The 21,075-nt window shown below is 43.2% G+C and overlaps 1 pseudogene; it reads right to left on the reverse strand.

The window, feature by feature from the left end:
- Positions 1-356: 356 nt before the first annotated feature.
- Positions 357-1,138, reverse strand: LOC104872701 (annotated as a pseudogene).
- Between the last annotated feature and the right edge of the window lie 19,937 nt (positions 1,139-21,075).

The following is a 21,075-nucleotide window of genomic DNA, read 5'->3' on the forward strand; positions in this document are numbered from 1 at the left end:
GTTCAATAAATGCTGTTAGTTTTTTCATAATATAACAAATACCTGAGAGAATCAGCTTTGAAGGGGAAAAGGTTTATTTTGGCTCACAATTTTGAAGCTTCTGGTCCATGACCGGATAGAGCGATTGCTTTTAGGCCTTTGGCAGGGATGCTGATGACAATCATGGGGAGTACCTGGAGAACAGGACTGCTTACCTCAGAGCCAGAAAATGACAGGATAAGGAAGGGCCAGGTCCCACAGTCTCTAAAAGGGCATACCCCAGGGGCCTAATGTCCTTCCTTGGGTTGAGCATCAAGTCTTTTTTTTTTTTTTCATCACAAATAGGATTTTCTTTATCACTATTAAAAAATCTGATTTTAGACAGACTCTTGGACTGGTGGTTCATATCCATCAGCTTGTTCAACTTTAGCTCCAGTCTCATCTCCAGTAGCTTTTCCAGAGCTGTTACCTTCACCATGAAGCTTCATGAGTTTTCCCAATTCAAACTTGGGCTTCTCCAGCATTTTTACTCTTCTGACAAAGACATCCTGAAGAGGATAAATAGATTAGCAAGTCTTTTCTGTGTCTTTCCCAGGGCTGTCTGGAATCAATTTATTGACCACTTCCTTCAAGTCATTTGTCTGCACCTCTTGGGTCGTGATTTCTTTTATCTTCTTCCAGATTTGGCTGACCTGTTGGTGCTGAGCGTGAGGTCTTCTGTATCTGATTGCTCCTTTTTTTATTTTTTTTGTAAAACCAACACAGAACAAACAAAGCAAATAACCATCAGTAGTCTTGACATCAACATGAGCTACGATGATGGTCTGCCATTTTTTGACCATGGAACACATTTGACCATGGAAGTTAGGCAGGCGGTTTTTGACCTGAACATCTTCAGTAATTAGCTTGAATTTTCTAAAGGTGCTTCATTGCTCTGCAGACCAGCAAGGCTAACTTCAAACACATGACCTTTGAGTCCATCAGATGCAATTTTGGTTCCTTGAGTCCTGGTGACCAGCGTTTCTCCGATATTTCTTATGTTGAACATAGCTGGCACCTCACATCATACCAGTCTTTTTAAAGAGAATGGACAACCACTTTCCTCTTGGCTTCCCTTTTTGCTGCCTTTCATTAGGTGCTTGTTCTTGCCCACCGCCATTGCGTTGCTCAGAGAGCCAAAAGGCGAGGATCAAGTCTTTAACTCATGGATTTCTGGGTGACATTCCAAACTATGTTAAATTCCAAACTATAAATAAATCATCAAACTCCCTGAAAAAATTCTTACTTCTAAGCCTCGACCTTGACATATGTCTCAAGGATGATGGAGTGGGTGCTCCTTTCAGTACAACTTGAAAACACTGCTTTATTTTTCAGTGGCCCTAGCAAATAAAAAGTGTTGCGTTCCTTTACAGCATCTATTAGAAATATGGATCCACTGAATTAGCAGTTTGGAGACTACTGAATTTTTGTTCAGTTATTAAATTCTTACATTGTTGTAAGAGATCTCCAGTAGTGATTGAGAGACCTTCACTACTTGGGTGTCTTTCAGGTACACATATGTTCATATGTATGTTCTTACACAATTTGACTATGATGTTTTCTTCATACATTTTATACCTAGAGTTCATTGAGCTTCTTGGATGTATGTTATTTATTGTCTCATCAAATTTAGAAATTTTTGTCCATTAATTCTTTGAAAAGTCTTTAGCTCCCCCTACTCTCTTCCCTCTCTTTTGGAGCTCCACTCGTACATATATCATGGCTTGACATTCTCCTACAGCTAACCAGTGTCTGATTGGTTTGTAGTTCTCTCTGTGTTCCATTTTAGTTAGTTCTATAGCTGTTTTAAAATTTACTAGTTTCTTCTGCAGTGTCTATTTCACCCATTAATTGGCCATTAATTTCACCCAGTGTATTTCTCATTTGAATCATTTTAGTTCTCATTTCTAGAAGTTGAATATTCACTCCCCCAGGTTGCCCGTGTTTCTAGTTAACATGCTTGTATTTACCTCTACTTTCTTGACAGATGGCTCACAGTTACAATACATTTTAATATTTTTTGGCTACTTGTAATTCCTTTGTCATTTCTGCCTCAGTTTTGATTAATTTTTCCTCCTTTGAATGTCTGATAATTCTTCAGTTGGATAACATGAATTGTGAATATTACCTTGTTGGGTTCTAGATAATTTTGTATTCTTGTAAATATTTTACATATTTTGAGCTTTGTGTTTGGACTTAAATTTCTTGAAAAAATATGATCTTTCAAGTGTTGCTGTTAAGGTTCTTTATTTGGCTCTGAGTCATTTCCTTTCACACATGTGCAATCTCAGTTTCAGATTTGAGGGACATCTGTGCAGATTACCTGAGTGTTCTGTGCAGCAGTCTTTCCTCTGGTCTTCTGCCTCAAGCTGCTCGGATTCTTGCTCTGCCTACTGCTGATGAATTGATTAGCCTAAGTGTCTGAGTTTCAGACTCCTAGTTCTGCTCCTCAGCTCAGGGAGATGGCCACAGCATGGGAGTTTTCTTCAGAAAGATGGGGGACCACCATAGGACTCATTTCATTTGCTCCCAGCTCTCAGTGTCATTGTTCTCTACTGCTGGGAGTCCCATGTTTTGAAAACCATTGCTTCACATGTTTATCAGTCATTACGCAGTAGAGAAACAGGTTTAATATCAGGTATATATGGATTTACAAGGTAGGCTTACGATGGCTTCCTGCAGAGTCAGGTATGGAACAGTACAATGCTGGAGGTCCTGAGGATCTACTTAAAAGCTGAAGGCCTGGAGTTTGCCATAGTCCCGTGTGAGACCATATCAGGAAGCTGAAGGGTGTGTGCTGAAAGGCTGGAGTCTGAGCTGGAATGCTGCAAAGTCTGCACCGGAAGCAAGAAGACAAATGACCAAGGTGAAGGCAAAGACTGGAGCGCCTCTGAAGAAACAGAAGCAAGCATTCCTTCTTTCCCTGTTTTTATCCATTCAGGCTACAAGCCTATTTATTGGTTGGTGCCACTCACAGATCCCAGGGTGGATCTTCCCTCTTCAGTAAATCCAGTCAGTCACACCCAGAGCTATGCCAAGCCAATCAGATGGGCATTTCTTACTCAAGTGGACACAGCAGTTAACTATAACCCATGTTTTGTCTGGGTTTTGGTTATTTCAATCAGGAGGAAAGCTATGGTTAGAGCATAGTTTGTCCCCTCCCAAACTCATGTTGAAATTGACTGCCATGGTGGGAGTCAAGACATTTAAGAGGCATCAGGTCATACTCAGAAGGACCAATGCACCCTCGCTGGACTAATTTAGCTCTCAGGAGAGCAGGAGTATAAAGCAAGCCTGGCCATGTGTCTTGTCTCTTTGACACACACCCACTGACTCTTCTGTGTTCCACCATGAGTTGAAGATGCAGCAGGCCCTCAACAGATGCAGCCCCTTGTCTTGGGCTTCCAATCCTTCAGAACTGTGAGCTAAAATAAACCTTTTTATTTTACAAATTACACAATCTCAGGTGTTCTGTCACAGCAACAGAAAATGCACTTAGACATGGCAAACCTGGCTCCTGTCACTTCATTTCAGCTAGAAGGAAAAGCCATGTCTGGGTGCTTCTTGAAAGTGCTTAGTAACTAGCAGTGGCTGAAGTACCTAAGCCTTCGGTGACTGGTCTATTCAAAATCAGACAGACTTCCAGGCTACTCTTAGACCAGAGCAGAATCACGCTCAGGATCAAGTCTCTTAATAATGGCAATATATTAATTTAATTATTTTCATTATTTCATTATTGTCAAATAATATTTTAACAACCCTACGAGATTGTGCAAAAACTAAGAAAAACATGACCCTTTAAATACTGTGGTTTTGTTATTTTGCAATATAAAATTATCTTCACTGTCATTGATCTATATGCCAAGATTCCAACATTCCAGAACATGACAAACACTGGAAACCAATTATCCCTGTTTTACTACACAAAGTTAATACTTTCTTCTGCTTCTTTCACATTTTGTTTAACAAACTAGAATTAGAAAATGTTTTATGGAGCATATTTGATGTGATGGAAAGGCTAATATGAACCTCAAGACATACTAGATCAAGAAAATAAATTTACTGGTATAGAAAACATAAAAATATGTGCTTGGGGACAACATATAGAAAACATAAAACTAAACATAAAGAGACCACCTCTTCCTAGTTGAATGACCTTGGTCAAATTTATTTCTTTGATATTTAATTTCTTTCTTATAGAATGGGTATTATAATGCCAACTTAATAGGTTCTGGTATTAAGGAGTATATCTATTTTCCATATCAATCTATCATCTATCTGTTCATCTATCTATTTTATCTTCATCAGCACCTCTAGTAATAACTGATAATACTTCCTTAATGTTTATTCTACCTTTGATAGTTGGTAGTTAATATTGCTTTCCACATCCTTTTCACTTTTATAACAGATTTTCCAACAAATTCATATATGATAAGATTCAACCTTTTGAAGCTTTGCAGGGCAGAGGTTTGTAGAATATTCACAGAGGAGTGCAGTCATAAATGCTGCCTACTTTTACAATATTTCCTTCACCTCCAAAAGGAGTCCTGTAACTCCCCTTTGCCTCCTTTCCCAGATCCACTGGTAATCTTCTCTCCTTCTCTGTGAGGCTTCCGGTACTGGATCCCTCGTGCAATGGGAATCATATATTATATGGCCTTGGGAACTGGATGAGATTCCCTCCTGGCCCCTCCTCTTCTTTCCCTCTTTCCTTCCTCTCCTTTGCACTGAAGATCAAACCCAGGAGCACTCTATCACCGAGATGTACTTTGAACCCTTTTTATTTGAGAGAGGGACTGCTAAGTGGCCCAGGCTGCCCCTAAACTTGTGATCCTCCTGCCTCAGCCTCCCATGTAGCTGGCTGGGATTTTGACAGGACTTAGGATGAATCTATCAGTAAATGTAGAGAGGACTGCTATACTGACAACCTTGTGAGGTCTAATGTGTGCACACATGTGTCTTTCCATTTATTTATGTCTTTAACCTCCAACAATATTTTGTAGTTGTCAGTGTTTATTTTGTATTTTTTGTTAGATTTATTCCTAATAATTTTATTCTATTTGATGTTATTATAAATGAAACTTTTCTCAATTTTCAATTATTCACTGCTAGTTCTAGAAATAAAATTGATTTGTATATATTACCTTGTATTTTTCAAGTTTTCTGGACATTTTTGTTTTTAATAGCTTTATAATTTACTCAACATTGTAAGAATCACCTGTGATGTAGCAATAGTAAATTCAATTTTTATTGCTATATATGAAACCATCCTACATACATGGCATCCTACATACATCCTACATAATTCATACTATATGGTATGAAACTACACTACATGACACAAAACTATACTACAATATATTTATCTAATTTACTGTAATATGGACATGTGTGTTGTATTCTAGTTTGGGGTATTAAAATAATGCTTCTCTGTTAGGGTTTCTATATACAAAATCATATTACTTATAAATAGTGATAGTGTTATTTTTCCTTTCCTATACAGATGCCTTTAATTTCTTTACCTTTCCGAATTTCCCTAGTTGGAACCTCTAGTACAGCTCTGAATAGAAATGGTGGGCACAGACATGCTTGTTTGTTCCTCCTGTCTCTGGAAGAAAGCATGCAGTCATGCTTCATTAAGTACAGTGTCAGCTGTGTGCTTTTCATAGCTGTCCACATATATGTATTTTTTTTTCAAATTGAACCCAGGGCCTCGAAAATGCTAGACAAGGGCTCTAACTACAGAGCTGCACTCTCAGTACCTTATTTCCAGATTGTTGAGTATTTTTTTTAATAGTGAAAGAGTACTGGATTTTTCAAAGAGCATTGGATTTTTCTATGAATTTATTGAGATGATCGTTAGTTTTTTCTTTTGTTCTGTTAACACAATGTCTTGCATTGCACGGATTGACTTTTATATTTTGAGCCACACTTGCATTCTTGGAATGAATACCATTTGATTTTATTATGCTGCTGGGCTTGGCTTGCTAATATTTTAGGGAGGGATTTTTGTGCTGATATTCACAGTTTTTCTTGTGATATCTGTGTCTCTCCATTCTCACAGGATGAACTAGGAAGTGTTTCCTCTTCCTTTTGAAGAGTTTGTGGACTAATATTAATTATTTTTGTTAACTACTTGGTAGACTTCATCAATTAAACCATATAAGTCTGGGTAGGAAGTCTTTTATTACTACTTAGATCTAATTACTCATTTTGGGTCTATTCAGGTTTGTTATTGCCATTTCTTCTTGAGCCACTTTTCGAAGCTTGTGTCTGTGTGGGAACCTGCCCATTTCATCAAAGCTGTCAATATTTTGATTTATGTTGCACAGTTCTTCCTTCCACTTTCCTTTCCTTTCTGTAAGGTCAGACAGGTCCCTCTCTTTCATACCGATTTTAGTAATTTGAGATGTCTATGTTTTGTTTTGTTCAATGTGCCTTAAAATCTTTCCAAAGAGCAAACTTATGATTTCATTTATCTTCTCTGTTTTCTATTTCATTTATTTTCACTTTAGCTTTTAAAATTACTTTATTATTCCTGTCTTCTCTTTGTTTTGTGTTTTGTGTGCTCTTTTCCTCCTAATTTCTTAGTGCATAACATTAAGTTATTGATTTGCGATCTTTTTTAACGTAGGCACTTACCGATACAACTATTCTAAGCCCTGCTTTGGCTGTGCCCCATAGCCTTAGGTATGCAGTTTTTGTTTTCAGTGAGCTTGCCTATTTAAATACCTCATATAAGTGGAATCATGCAGTATTTGTCTTTTTTGACTGGCTTATTTAACTTGGCATAATATCCTGTCAAGGACATAAAACAGGATTTCCTTCTTTTTTAGGGTTGAATAATATTATATCTATATATGTCACTTTTTAAATCTGTTCTTCCACTGATGGACGTGGAGGCTATTGCAAATAATGCTACAGTGACAGTGGAGTGTGATACTATCTCCTCAAGATTCCCTTTATTTGGGCTATATACCAGAAGTCAGATTTCTAGGTCACATAGTAATTCTATTTTTAACTTTCTGAGGAACTTCTATACTCCTCTCCCTAGTGGCTGCCCTATTTTATATTCCCACCAGCAATGTACAAAGTTTAGATTTCTCCACAGCTTTACCAATACCAATTTTCTGCCTTGCTTTGTTTTATTTGGCCATCCTAACAGCTGAGAAGATATTGCACTGTGGTTTTGATTTACATTTTCCTGATGTTTGTCAGTGTTGAGCAAGAGTGAGTAACTGGCAGCTGGAGCCCAAGTGTGGATCAGCCCAGGGAGGCCTCTCCATGCCCTCCCTGTACCTCACAGAACCCTGTTCAGTTCTTGGGACGCTCATGAAGGTCACAGCCCAGGGGCACAAGCTCGCTGAAATACTAGGCCAATCCCAGGATTGTAGCTCTCCCTCACCCATACTGCAGCACCACCTCAACAAGACTTCTGCAAAATAGGACACTGCTGAAGGAGCTGCAAGCATCAGACTCCACTTAGGAAGCCTCTCTCAGAGGAACTGTGGCCTGTGGCACTCACAGAAAATGATGAGCACAACCTGATCCTAGCCTGGTAAATGTCAGGCCTTGCCCCAAGTCCACTTATCTCAGTGCCTTTTGCCCAGTACAACATGTACTCAACCAGCCACAAGGTGTAGGAAAAAACAAACAAAACAAAACAAAACAAAACAAAACAAAACAAAACAAAACAAAACAAAACAAAACAAAACAAAACAAAAACCCAGCCAAACTCCAAAGGAAAACAGAAAATAAAAAACACAGCTGAAGAGACAAACAAACGTGAGACTCAAACTAAATACCGAAGAGATTTTGTGGTCACCAGGCCAGGTCTAAAGTAATTATGGGTAATGGAAGAAGAGGACAACTTGTGAGCAGGGATGCCTAACTTATACAAGTGGGAACTGCAAAGCAATCAAAAGGAAATGGTACAGAACACCCATGTGAAGTTTGATTTAGAAACTACGTTTGCAGTCAAAAGGAAATGGTACAGAACACCCATGTGAAGTTTGATTTAGAAACTACGCATAGTAAGAGATTAACCACAGCAGTTAACAATAGAGTAGGACTGTTAGAGAAATGAACCAGAATAGAGCTGCCAGCATCATAATTCTGGCACTTTGAGGCCATTATTAATTAAACCAAGAGAGCCTTGAACACAAGCTCTGCCATACTAACTCAGTCTGATGACCGAGAGATCTGCCGAGTGACTAAAGGGAGGGTGGTGTGTCCGAGATACATATACACACGCATATATATAAACTGGACACAGGGATCCCAGGTGGGCTGCAATAGGTCAGTGTGGGATTTCATCATGCCTCTCAAAATAGCACATAACCTTATACATAGTTTATTTCTGGAATTTTCCACTCTGTATTTTCAGACCATGGTTGTTATGGTTTAGATCTAGAATGTCCCCTAAAACTCTCCTAGTAGTTTTTGTTTTGTTTTGTACTAGGGAATGAACTCAGGACCTTGTGCTCAAGAGGCAGGCGCGGCACCACTGAGCTAAATTCCCGGCCCCCTTTTGTCATTTTTGGAAGATGACTGGGCCATGGGAGCACTGTACCTGTCAGGGTACATCAACTAAACAGTTCAGCAGCTGAGTGTGCTGTTGGAGGTGGGGCCTCATTAGAGGGTTTCACTGGGGTGAGACCTGGGAGGGTGCATCTCCCTCCGCAACTCCACCCTCTCTGCTCTCTGACCACAAAGTTGTAGCAGCTTTCCTGTGGGGAAGACCCTTCCACCATGCCCTTCCTGCCTTGTAGCCAGCTGACTTAGGGACTGAATCCTCAAAGCACTATGAGCCTTGATCAACCTCTCCTCCTTTAACTTTGGGTGTCAGGTGTTGTGTCTCAGTGACAGAAAGTAATAAGACCATATACCATGTTTGATCTCACTGAAACCTTAGAAAGTGAAGCTGCAGGCCAGAGAGGACTATTATGTATGCACACATGTGGGAGAGAACAGAAAGAGAGCAAATGGACAGACATTCTGTGCTGTACCTGTTCATCCCACGCCAGGCTCCTGACCACCACTAACCCTTTTGTTTTCTTTATAGTGTTGCCTTCGCCAGAAAGTCATGGAGTTGGAATTGTGCACAGAGCAGAATTTTCAGACTAGCTTCTTACAGTTAGTAATATTCATGTTTTCCCCTGCCTTCATCGCTCCCTTTAAAATATTCTATCATACAGATACACTCTGTTGAAGCCTAGTGTGGCTGCTTCCAGATTTTGCCACCTGGGAATAAAGATGCTACAAGCTTTCATGTGTAGAATTTTTTTGTGAACATAAATATAAAACCCAACTGGGGGTTACTATTGTTAAATCTTATGGTGAGCTTACTTTTTACAGTTTTATAAGAAACCACCAATCTGTCTTCCCAAGTGGTTGTGCTGTTTTGCTCTCCCACCAGCATGAAGCTGCTAGGACAGCTGGGAAATGCCTCACGGGCTCTTTGCTACAAGCTGCTGTAGGATAAAGTCTTTCTGGCTCTCTAGTCCCTTCCCACCCCTTATCATCTGAAAGACTTGTTGTATTTCAGCCATAATGGTGGAAGACAGCAACATCTTACTGAGTCAAGAATCCCAGCAACTTTCCAACACACGGCACCCTCTCCACTGGCCAATTCGAGACTGTTTTGTCAACCTGTTTATCTTCGACCCTGGGGCTGTATGAATGGGTGTAGGATGTCAGGGGCCCAGTTCAGTCTTGGAGGATGAGCATCCACAGGCCCACTCCACAGATGTCCTTGGGTGGCAAGCACTGTCTGTGACTGGCATGGTACCAGGCCTTAGAGCCTCAGCCCTACTGCATGCAAGTTCAGTTCCATGGTACCTGGAAATGATGAGCTCTGATGGTACTAACAAGTGGGACAGGTGCTGTGGCCCAGTGTCTGAACTGGTTAACTTGTCTCAGACAGCTGGATGGTCAAAAGTATCTGTTAAGTGATTCATAGAGCCAGCTTCCATTTGTATTGGTATATCAAACCTGGTCCATTGTCCTAAAATAAACAAACTGACCCTTTCTCCAGTAAAAGCCCTAAGCAGCAATTGGCACAGTGTTCCTGCTGCTAAATACCCCATTCCTCAGCTTGTTATTTGGGCCACAGGTTTCCAACCAGCACCTTCCAGGGACCAAAGGGCCATTGTTTAACTTTTCCTGAGTTCCTGCTTTTGAATGCTGATGCTAAACCTTCACTTGTTTAACATAACTTCAGGCGATTCCTTATGACCAACTGTGGCTACCTGTGCATTTGGCTGTGTTCGAGGCAGTGGGAGCCAAGGCCAAGACTTCCCCTACTGTACTAGCTGGGGTGGGGCTGTCTCCCAGGAGGAAGGAGGCTTTTTATAACTTTTGTAGGCACCAAGCCAAGCATTGGGGTCTCTGCCCGGAGGGACCCCTTTCTGAGATCGGCACCAAATGCCACATAGACTGACTCAGTCTGAGTGACATAGTTGGGCATGGGAAATTTGATACAGCACCTTGCCCAATACAATAAAACATTTTGATTTAGTGTTTTAAAAAGTAGACTTCTTTTTCTCTTTAGCTTTTGTTTGAAAAGGCTGGGCTGTGATGGTGCCAGCTGCTAAGAATGTTCTCAAAGCTCTGTAACAGGAAGGACAGGTGGCCGTGCTAGTGGTTGCATGGCGTGGTCTGTCAGAATGGTGCTCACTGCTCCATGGTGGGCCCTGAGCCCACAGAGCTCTTCCAGGGACTCCGGAAGCTGGAGCTAGGAGCTGAGATGATGATGCTGCTGACAGGGATGATTTGGTTCTGGGGATGGAACCCAGGGCTGTTTGAATCCTAGGTCTGTGCTCTCCTGCTGAGCCCCAAGTCCAGGGATTCTTCCAGTCCCTACAGAGACCACAGCAAGGGATGTGGGCACTGGGGACGTCAGAGCAGCAGCTACGTGATGGCCTGGAGGGAGTTGCTCATCTGTGGCAAGCTCTGTACTCCCTCAACTGAGCTCTCAGGGTGAACAGGATGAGGCCTGGGCACATGGAGAGAGGGCTGGGCCCCTTAGGGTGAATTCTGGACCCAGACTGGTTTAGGAACAAGAGCGAATTCTGTCCTAGGACACGGTCCAGTGTGGCATGGGCCTCAGAGTTCACGGATTTACTGGAGGTGAATCAAGACCTCAGGTTATTTCCAGCCTCTGCCCTGCCACACCCAGCACAGCTTTGGTGTAGTGGCAGGAAGAGGCTCCATAGCCCCAGGGCTTGTGCCTATCTGTGGCTCCAGAGGAGGACAGAGCCATGTTGAGGAGAAACCTGCGCAACAGCCCCCAGTAGCTGCTCTTGCTTTTCCAACTGACTGCAAGCCAAGCAGACCCACTTGGATGGATGTTGGGGGCCAGCCTCCCCAAGGAAGGCAGTGCGGAGCCCCTTTTGGATCTGTGGGGAGGAAGAAGAGCCACACTGCCTGTGTGAGGGACAGCGAGGTCCTGCCCTGAGCTCCTGGGATGACTCCCCTCCCCATCATGGCTTCCCACAATCCACCTGGCATCGGCAGGCAGATTTCCAGTGTGACTTAGGGCAGGGACGATGGTCTCCGAGCTGGTAAATGTTTGGGGGCCACGTGGTCAACAAGAACTCCAGCTCTACAGAAGGAGAATCTCCAGCAGGCCCCTGGGGGCTCGCATAATCCTGTGCCTGAAGCATCTGTAAAGTGCTGACTGTAAGTGGTGGGATAAGGAAAAAGCAGAAACCTAACCCTGCTCATTGGCAGAGCTTACTTCACTGTGTCCTGATTTCTCAATAACCTTTACAAACAAGGTTTTAATAATGTTTATAATAATAAACCTTTGCAATAATGTATACAAGCATGTCTAAGCCAGGGCCTGATACAAATTAGGCACAACAAATGTTTGCTGATTGAATCTCAAAAACAAAAACAAAACATCTCTGGCTTTGCTGCTCCATCGGTTATAGTAGGCATTGTCCTTTCACCTCGGAAGTGTGAGACTAAGCGTCCTCTCTTGTTAGGATGCTTGCTAGAGATCTTAGGAATGGTCAGGTGGATTTATTCAGGCCTTTCTTTGACAACATCAATACATTCTGTATGTTTTTGCCAATTTCTTGGCCCGGCCTCTCAAAATTCTCAAATTGTCATGGAAAGGCAAGCCCCAGAGTACCTGTTTCCACTGGTGAAATCTGACACTAGAAACAGCTATGGAATACTTCAAATAGCACCTTCAGCAACCCCCAAAATTCCACCTGTCCTCGTCTTAGGCGGTGACGTGCTGAGCAATCATGTCTTGTGGCTGATTAGGCCCCACACTTGCCAGGAAGACAGAACAATTCTATTTGGTTCCCTGTGTTTCTGAAGGCTAAAATAGAGTTCTCATGTTCCTCCTGGAGAGGTGCTCTCCTGAGTAGCCAGAGCCCGGGTCTTGCCTGAAGGCTGGGAATCAGCAGCTGAGGTAGAACCGCCCAAGGTCAGGAGAGGGCAGCAAAGCTCTGTGTGCTGAGTCTGCTCAGGTTTCCGAGCAAACAGGAGCATCGCCTGTCAAGAGAAGCTGAACATTTTAAAGCATTTCTACTAAAGCCTCTCTGTTTTTCACAGGTATTTAGTTATGCGCCATTAAGCAATGTTTACTTCTCATATCAACTAGATTAAAAGCTTCTTCCTCAAACATAGCTGCCACTATAACTTGCCTTGGCGCCTGGAATTCCAATGTGCTATATTAATTTTTCAGTAAGGCATTATTTTCCATTAAAATGCAAAATAATGCACATGCAAATAATCTGGAAGCTTCAACTTAGTTTTTACGAAGGCAATTCGTCATGCAGGGTGCAGAGGTGATGTAAGATTCTAGAGGGAGCATTTTGATCCTAGGTGGAAGAGAACAGAAAAGTAAATATTTTACAATAGAACACCTGAAACACGCCTTACAGTGGAGAAGCTCTAGAACATTAAAATAATAACTGGAATTATATTGTGATCTCTAGACATATGAAGATTTGTAATTTATTCTTATCTGGTGGGAAGTTGAAAAGGTACTTAATAAATGAATGTTTCTTCCCCTTCCTCCCAAAAGAGGAACCTGAGGTTAATGGTGTTGGAATCAAGTCAGTAGGACCTTACATTCCCAACAGAGGAGCTGGACTAGCAAGGCAAAAACAATTCCAGTCTGAGGGAGTCCAGCCCAGACACATCCTGGTTAGGAGAGACAAGAGGTTGATTATGTTGGCAGATTGCTGAGAGGAAGCTTTTCAGCCTTACTAATATCATTTATAACATTGTTACAGAGTTGAAATATAGTTATTAGAAAAGATCTGGAAACTAGGGAGTAGTGCACAGAAGAAAGTAAATTCACCTGCCATTGTGCCAGCGAGGGAAACAGTTGTGTGTACATTCTAATGATGAGTTTGTCTGTGTCTGAATCACCTATCTTCCCGAGTCAGGCCTGGATACTTCTATTCCACCTTTCACCATATGCCGCCAATACTTTCCCCTGCAATTATATATTCTTCTAAAGCATTAACAACCGGACTCCATAGTACTCTGCCACAGGGTATACCAAGGAGCACCTTGTGTGCAGGGTCTGAGCTGCAGGGTGGGTTGTGGTCCTGGAACTCTGCCATTCCAGTGGCAGATGCCTTCTACTTCAGAGCAGGCATTAAGAAGTTAATAGATTCAGTTTGGGAAAATGGATATACAGATGATCTTTGAGTTGAAGATGACTTATTTTTATTTCCTGCTGGTTTTTGTGCAAAAGCATGCATATTCTAACACGACTGCAATCCAGTTTGCATATTATAGCATAACATTTAAAAACAGATTATTCTCGTAATTTTTAATGACTGGGTGATATTCTTCTCTATGGACAGAGAATGCTTTATTCTGTGCCTTTATTGTTACTTTTTGGCTATGATGAATGGTTCTGCTGTAAACCTCTTTATAATTCTAGCTTTGTCTATTACCTGCACTGCTTTCCTCACTGTTTGTCCTGAAGACACTTGCTTTCGCCCAGGGCACTTGCAGCTGCTCCGTGGATCACAGTCCCAGCCTAACCTAGAGTTTACCAGGAAACAACTTGTGATTTTCATGTCACACTGGATATTGATAGTCTTCGGAACAAAAGATATTTATTTATAATGTTTTGTTCTTAGTAGTGGTACTTCTATTTATACAATATAATAATTCTTGATAATTGCTTGATGAAAATTGAATGTTGGCAATTGCATGTTTTTCCTAGACAGGAAATGTTGTGAAAGTAACACAAGGGGGTGCCCACTGTCACCAGGGATGTCAGTATCAGCTGCTTCCCTTCATTTTTGAGAAGGGATTTACATTAATTCTATTATTGAGGTTTCCTTTTTTTTGCTGAATTTAAATCTTATTACTAGAAGGCATGTTGAATTGGATAGTGACACAGTTTAGAAAAGAAATAAGCAGGTTTTGAATGATTTTCATGTTTGTTGAGCTATTTTTCATAAGTGCTCCTTTTCTTCCATAGCTTATCCGAATGCAACTAAAAGAGCTTAAGAAAAAACTAAAAATTAACACACCAAAAAGTAACATGCCTGGCAAAGCCTTTCCACATGTGGGGGAGATTTTCATGGCTATGTAAGTTTTCAGAGAATAGCACCTGTTTTTCGTGTATATTAGATTATTTGTGCTGATGAGGAAATAATGTGTCAGTGAACGGTAATATGTAAGTGTGTAATGGTAATGCATAAGTAGGAAGTAAAGGCAAAGACTGTGGGTATTCTGCAGATTCACATGACTCTGCTGAAGAAAGAGATGCAGGAATTCAGCAATGGCGTGTGATGGCGGAGTTGAAAAGCTAAGATCCTGAGGGGTTTTCTCCATGAAGATTTGAATAAAAACAGATGTGACCCATGGAGATCTGGAGTGCTTTACTTTTGTTGGCATTAGTCACATTGTTTCATACAAGAGCAATAGTAAAAACATTCATGGCTAAAACTCTCAAGTTAAAAGTGTCTAAAAATAGAAAATAAATAAAAGCAAATGGCAACAGGCAAAATTTACCATCACTGACCACTTGTTTTGGAGACTGAAGAAGGGTATTTTTCTCTACTGCCTAAAGTCACACCTCACTTTTGTTAGCAGGTTACTATCATTACACTGAAGACTTCTACTGACCACCTTGGGTATTTTAAAGAAACAGGTTCCACTGGACAGACTCTCCCCTCATTTCCTTCCTCTTCACATGCAAAGAAGCCGTGCACTGAAAAGGAAGAGCCCCGTAAGTGAACTCTTATTAAATCTGTCCTGTGTTTACTCCCCAGTCATTGACTTCTTTGAAATAAAACCTTTATTTAAAATCTCATAATTCTTTTGACTGTTCTTTTAAGTTTCTTCCAGAAATAAGCAGGTTACAAGTTAGACTGTCTCATGTACTAAAATTTCTTTTTTTATTAGCACACGTTTGCAATAGATGATGTACACATTCCTCATGTGGAGATGGTCCGTGTACAGAAGACGTCTTCACCCCCGTTCTTATCCCCTCTCTTTCCCCTCCCCCCATCTCTTTATCCCTTTCCCATTTGACAAAGATCTAGCTCCCTACTCACTGTTATCTATATTTAATTTTACTCTTTATTTATAATTTGGGTTTCTCATATAATAGAAGCCGTGTGATATTTAAGGTTGTGTGTCTGATTTATTTCACTTAAGATTATAGTCTTGAGGTGCATGCATTTACCTAAAAATGCCTCAAGCTGGTCTCTCTTTATGGCAATGTAGTATTCTATTTTCTGTATTCTATTCATCTATTGATGAATATGTAGACTATTTTCAAGATTTAGCTGTTATAAATTACGCTGTTGTAAACATGGGTGTGCATGCATCACTGTAATATGATGTCTTTAACTCTTTTGGGAAGATAGCTAGAAGGTGAATAGAGGGGTCAATAGAATTTCTAGTTTTAGTTTTTAAGGAATCTCCTTACTGATTCCCATAGTAATTTTACTAGTTTACATTTCCACCAACAATGAAGAACAATTTCTTTTCCCTCAAAGCTTTGCCAGTATTGGTTATTCTTTGATTTCTTGATGAAATCTTGGCAATTCTTTCTAGTCATTCTTTCTGGGGTAAGATGGAACCTCAATGTTGTTTTAACTTGCATTTCTCTAAATGGCCAATGATGTTGAATGTTTCTTTGTGTATTTATTGGCCATTTGTACTTCTTCTGTGAAGCATCTATTCATTTCACTTGCCCATTTTTTGATTGGGTCTTTTATTTTGGGAGTCTAATTTTTTTGAGTTTTTTATATATCCTAGATATTAGTGCTTTGAGGAATAGCTGGCAAATTTTTTTCCTATTCTGTTGGTTGTCTTTTCACTCTTCTGGTGTTTCTTTTGCTATGCAGAAGCTTTGTAATTTGACGTGATCCATTTGTTAATTCTCAGTACTATTTTCTGTGCAACTGGTGTCCTGTTCAGAAAGTCCTTGCCTATCCCTATGACTTTAAGAATTTTACCTATTTTATCTTCAAGCAGGTTAAGCATTTCTATTTTAACTTTAGCTCTTGCTTCATTTTTATTTTAGTTTGGTATGTGGTGAGAGATATAGGTCTAAACTCATTCTACTGAATGTGGATAGCTGGTTTTCCCAGCACCATTTATTAAAGAAGATATCTTTCCTTCAGTATGTTTTTGGTCTCTTTGTCACAGGTGAAATAGCTAAATGTGGTCTTGTTAGATTTCATATACGACTTTCAGAGGTCAGAACTTTGGAGATGTAGGATCGGAAGTGTGGAAGGGACATTTGGCACCATGGACCTGCCCACCTCCACACCATCTCCTGTGGGCCTAAGTGACACCAGTGCTGCCAAGTGGTTAGTCTCTTTAACTTGCCTCAACGTGGGTGCTGCTCTGGCTCAGCTTGGCCCTCTGCTCTGTCTCACTGTCCCGTCTTCTCAGACATGTCATCTTTGTGGGCCCTAGAGCAAGACCTGAGCAGTCCAGAAGCAGCCCTTGTTCTGGAATCTCTGAGTCTCACTGAGCTGCATTTGCACTGAACCCGAGGACTAGCTTTCATGTCAAGCAGTTATGCAGCATTGCAAGGCAGTACCGACACATGCAATCCTCCGGTTCTGGTTCTCGGAGATGCCAGGACGTCCAGGTCTTGACTTGGGGTGGCGTGGCCACTCTGGGTCCTAGAAGCTCTTGTGAGTAGTGAGAGCTGCAGACAGCACTTGCCCTCTGTGCACTGGGGAACTGATCCGTAAGAGTCTGGAAAGAGACACTGCTTGTTGATTCAAACAGGTGGTGTCTACTTCTACCCAGTGTCATTCAGCATTATTTTTATTTTTTGCAGATGGGAATTTTGTAATAAAGAAGCCCGACATCTTTCACAAATTGCGTTGCTGGGTTTGGGGAGAGAGTGTGTAGTGACAGAATGAACAGCGGCACTGGATCTCAGCATTTTTGGTAAATTCAGACACGTATCCTCATCGCAGTCACAATGGCAAACAAGAACAAAGCGAAGCTGCTCAGCCTGAAATCAGCCAAAGGTGGAGAGAGTTCCATTGGGAAAAGCAGCGCCTAGCCCTGCCTGCAGATGCGGAGATGAACTTTCTGAGAAAGGCCTGTTGCGATAGTTGCGAACATAAGAACGAGATAACTGGAACCCTGGTGTCTTCTTGATGTGAGGGAAAGTTTTGTTTTTCCCATAAACAGTTTGTATCTTTCTAGAGGAGGACCACTCACTGTATTTATATTTCTGTGAAACGTCCAAACAGCAAAATCCATGTGTCTGTAAGAATTTGGATATTTAATGAACTAATACAATAAGATAATCAGTAGAATTTGTGCAAGTATAAGAAACCAAGTCAAAGTAGCTTAAACAACGTGGTGATGGTAGAGAATCTAATCACTCAGGTAATGGAAAGATCCAGAAAAAGTTAGGTTTGGAGCAGGGCTGGAGCTGGGGTGAACACCCAGGCAGGTCCTAGTTTGCTTCACTTAGGGGCATCTGTCCCCAGGGTGAAAAGATGGTGGTTAGCAACAGTGAGGATCTGGGATGTCAGACATGCTTATTGTGGGTGACAAAGCACCGCTTTGTAGTAGCTGCTCCCAAAGAAGGAAAATTCTACCCTAAAAATGTGTGTTCATCTCCTTGGCTTGAATGGGCTCATGTGCCCACCTTGAAATGAACACCGGGAAGGCCACCCTGGCCACTGTGTGGGAGAGCTGGTCCCTGCTGGTCACTGTAGTCACCAAGGGGTCCTTGGCTGCAGGGGGCCACAGGCCACAGAGCATCAGACAGGCAGGCAAGTGGAGTGGAGCTGGAAGCAAGGGCCACACGGAGGAGCGTGAGCAGGCACTGTGGTGTACATGCGGACTGGGGACCCAGAGCATAGGTAGGCAGTCAGTGGATAAGAGGGGAGAAGGTTGTGGAAGAGCAGCTTTATGAGAACCAGACGTGCAGCTCACATAGAAAGAGGAGTGCACCTGAGCACAGCGCCAAGGCAGCAACAAGGATGGCATGACTTCAACACTGGCAGGGGCCCTCCCTGCCAGACCTGGGTGAACTTCCCCTTGAGCACCCCAAGCTTGGGCGAAGAGGTCTGACTGTCCTTCCTGGAGAGACATAAAATCGTCCAGAGGGAGTGTGGTGAGTACACTAGAAGGAAAGGACTCCCGTTATTCCTTTCTAGTGCTCTTAGCTTGATACCAAGTACGAAGGACTCTTGTTGACTCCTCTTCCAAGATGAGGGTGCACAGGACTGTGACCTGCCTCTGTGGGACATTACAGAATGCATCTCTTTCTGGTGGTCAAAAATAAAAAAAAGATAAACACAAAAAGACAAAATAACCTGAAAAGCTCCCAAACTCTACGCTTAGCTGCTCTTTCTTGTGAAGTGTGGGGTGGCCTCACTGTGCAGGTGACGTGCAGACAGGGCGTTTTCAGGCCTTCGTGGGATCTTGTGGTGCAGACTGTTGGAGGACTGTGATTGTGCTGCTGCTGCAGTTTGATGTGAGCAGAACGGGCCAGAGCCCAGGTTCTGGGTGGACCGTGACCGGGCCAAGACGTACTGTGAGCAGGGAGGCTTGTAACCCTGTTCCTCCTTTGCTCCTCCAATTCCACGTCCTCTAAACTTCCAAATTTGCAAATATGTGCTCCTTCACTCCTGGCAAAGCTTGCTTCCTCCAGACCCCTCCTCTGGTCTCTGTGCTCTGGGGACACTTGCCGGCCTCCTGCTGCTTCCTTCCTCTCACCCTGTACTCCTCCTTCCCCCTACTTGGTACTTGTGAGCCTTGGGACCCTCAGGCTGCAGGACAGACACAAGATTGCACTCCCTGGAGAAACCTAGATTCCTCACAAGCTCAGAAGTCACAATTGCTCTGGGTCTGGGTTTGCTAACGGGAAGGAAGGATGGAAGGAAGAAAGGAGGAAAATAAGGAGGAAGGAAAGGCAAGAAGGGAGACAGAAAGGGGTGAAGGAAGGCAGGAAGGAAAAGCAGGAGGGCAGGAAGAAAGGCAGGAGGGCAGGAAGAAAGGAAGGCGGGCAGGCAGGGAGGGAGGGAAGGAGGGCGGAAAGCTGGGAGGAAGAACGGCAAACAGGCAGGAGGGAGGAAAGAAGACAGGAAGGAGGGCAGGAGAGAAGGAAGGAAGGAAGGAAGGAAGGAAGGAAGGAAGGAAGGAAAGGAGAGAGGAAAGCAGGAAGGAGGAAAGCCAGGCAGAAAGGAAAGCAGGTGGCAGGAAGAGAGCAAGACAGGAAGGCAGGAAAGCAGGGAGGCGCGGAGGTGGGAGGGTGCTGAGAGTGCTGGCTTCCTGGCTGCTGGGAGGACTCGCTGAGTTACGGATGTGGACCTGCAGCACAAGCAGTGGGAACATAGGGCAGATACTCCTCCCTGGTTTCCTGTTGTACACAGACACAAGTGGTCTGCACAGGGGCTCTGGGACGGGAAGACCTGGTCTGTCACTCAGCTCTACTGACCTGAGGTCCGCATGGAAGAAAAGGTAGCAATGTTAGTTCCTGCTGGTTTCCCACAAAGGTCAGGTAAACTGACAGACAAAAGTGTTTGCGACCCTTGCAGTTTTGATGCAGTCAGTCATCTCACTTTGTGCAAAAGTTCATGTCTGTATCCCGGCTCCCAGGGCCTCCCTGGTCTGGGCATGGTGATGGCGCACTGAGAGTTGGCCTCCTTGCTGCCCAGCTGGGGAGCCTGTGCAGCTCCCTGGTCAGCCTGGGACACGTCTGCCAGACTGCTCGCCTCCTGACAGTGGAGGCTCCTCTGCCCGGAAGCGCTGAGCTTACCCCTGATGGCCCTGCCAGGGACTGGCCTGGGTGGCTCCTCCACAGCAGACCCCTGGTGTCTGGCAATTCCTCCCTAGAGCCTGGCCAGCAAGAACCGTGTTTTCGGGGATCTCTGGGATTATGAGCTTACTCTGCTGTCACTGGTCAGGAAACACAACAACAAAACCGCCCTGGGCTTCCACATGGTCACTCTGTCCTCCCACAGAGAAGGGGGTTCCTTGTGTGGGGCTCAGTGGCCCCCAGAATGGTTTACACTGCTCCATTAGGATGCTGTTTGGGGACAGAAAGATGCTATTTGTAGTCCAGCTAGAGGGACAGTGAAGAGGTTAGCTCAGGTCGTCTTAGCTCTTTCGACCTGGATCCAATATTTTCCTGCAAGAAACAGATAATTCCTGTCCCACTTAAGCCATTTCAGAATAGAAAAATAATTGAAATCTCTGCCCAGCCCATTTATCAGAGTCAGGGTAACCTAAATGCCAGAATTAAATGAAGACCAGAACACTGCAGAAAAATCCAGACACATTTTGGAGGAATGACACCTGGCGGCCCCAGGGTCAGCGGCAAGGTGCCCAGAGGGCCGTGCCGCCCTAGGCCTGGCTTTGCTCCCACCTCTTCTCCCAGGACCCAGCTGGCCTAGGGGCAGCTCCAGGGCACCACGCCCACCTTCCCGGTGCCCGGCGCCCCCCCTCCAGAAGTCTCCACCCTCAGCCCTTCATGGGGAGACTGGGATCTTTGGAGCCCGCAGACCTGAACGTGCTCAAGTAGGGGCACGCGGTCCCGGACGCGGCCTCTGCACAGCACCGCACCGCACCGCG

Source organism: Fukomys damarensis, unplaced genomic scaffold (assembly GCF_012274545.1).
Source record: "Fukomys damarensis isolate Sample0158 unplaced genomic scaffold, DMR_v1.0_HiC HiC_scaffold_30, whole genome shotgun sequence".
Classification (NCBI taxonomy): domain Eukaryota; kingdom Metazoa; phylum Chordata; class Mammalia; order Rodentia; family Bathyergidae; genus Fukomys; species Fukomys damarensis.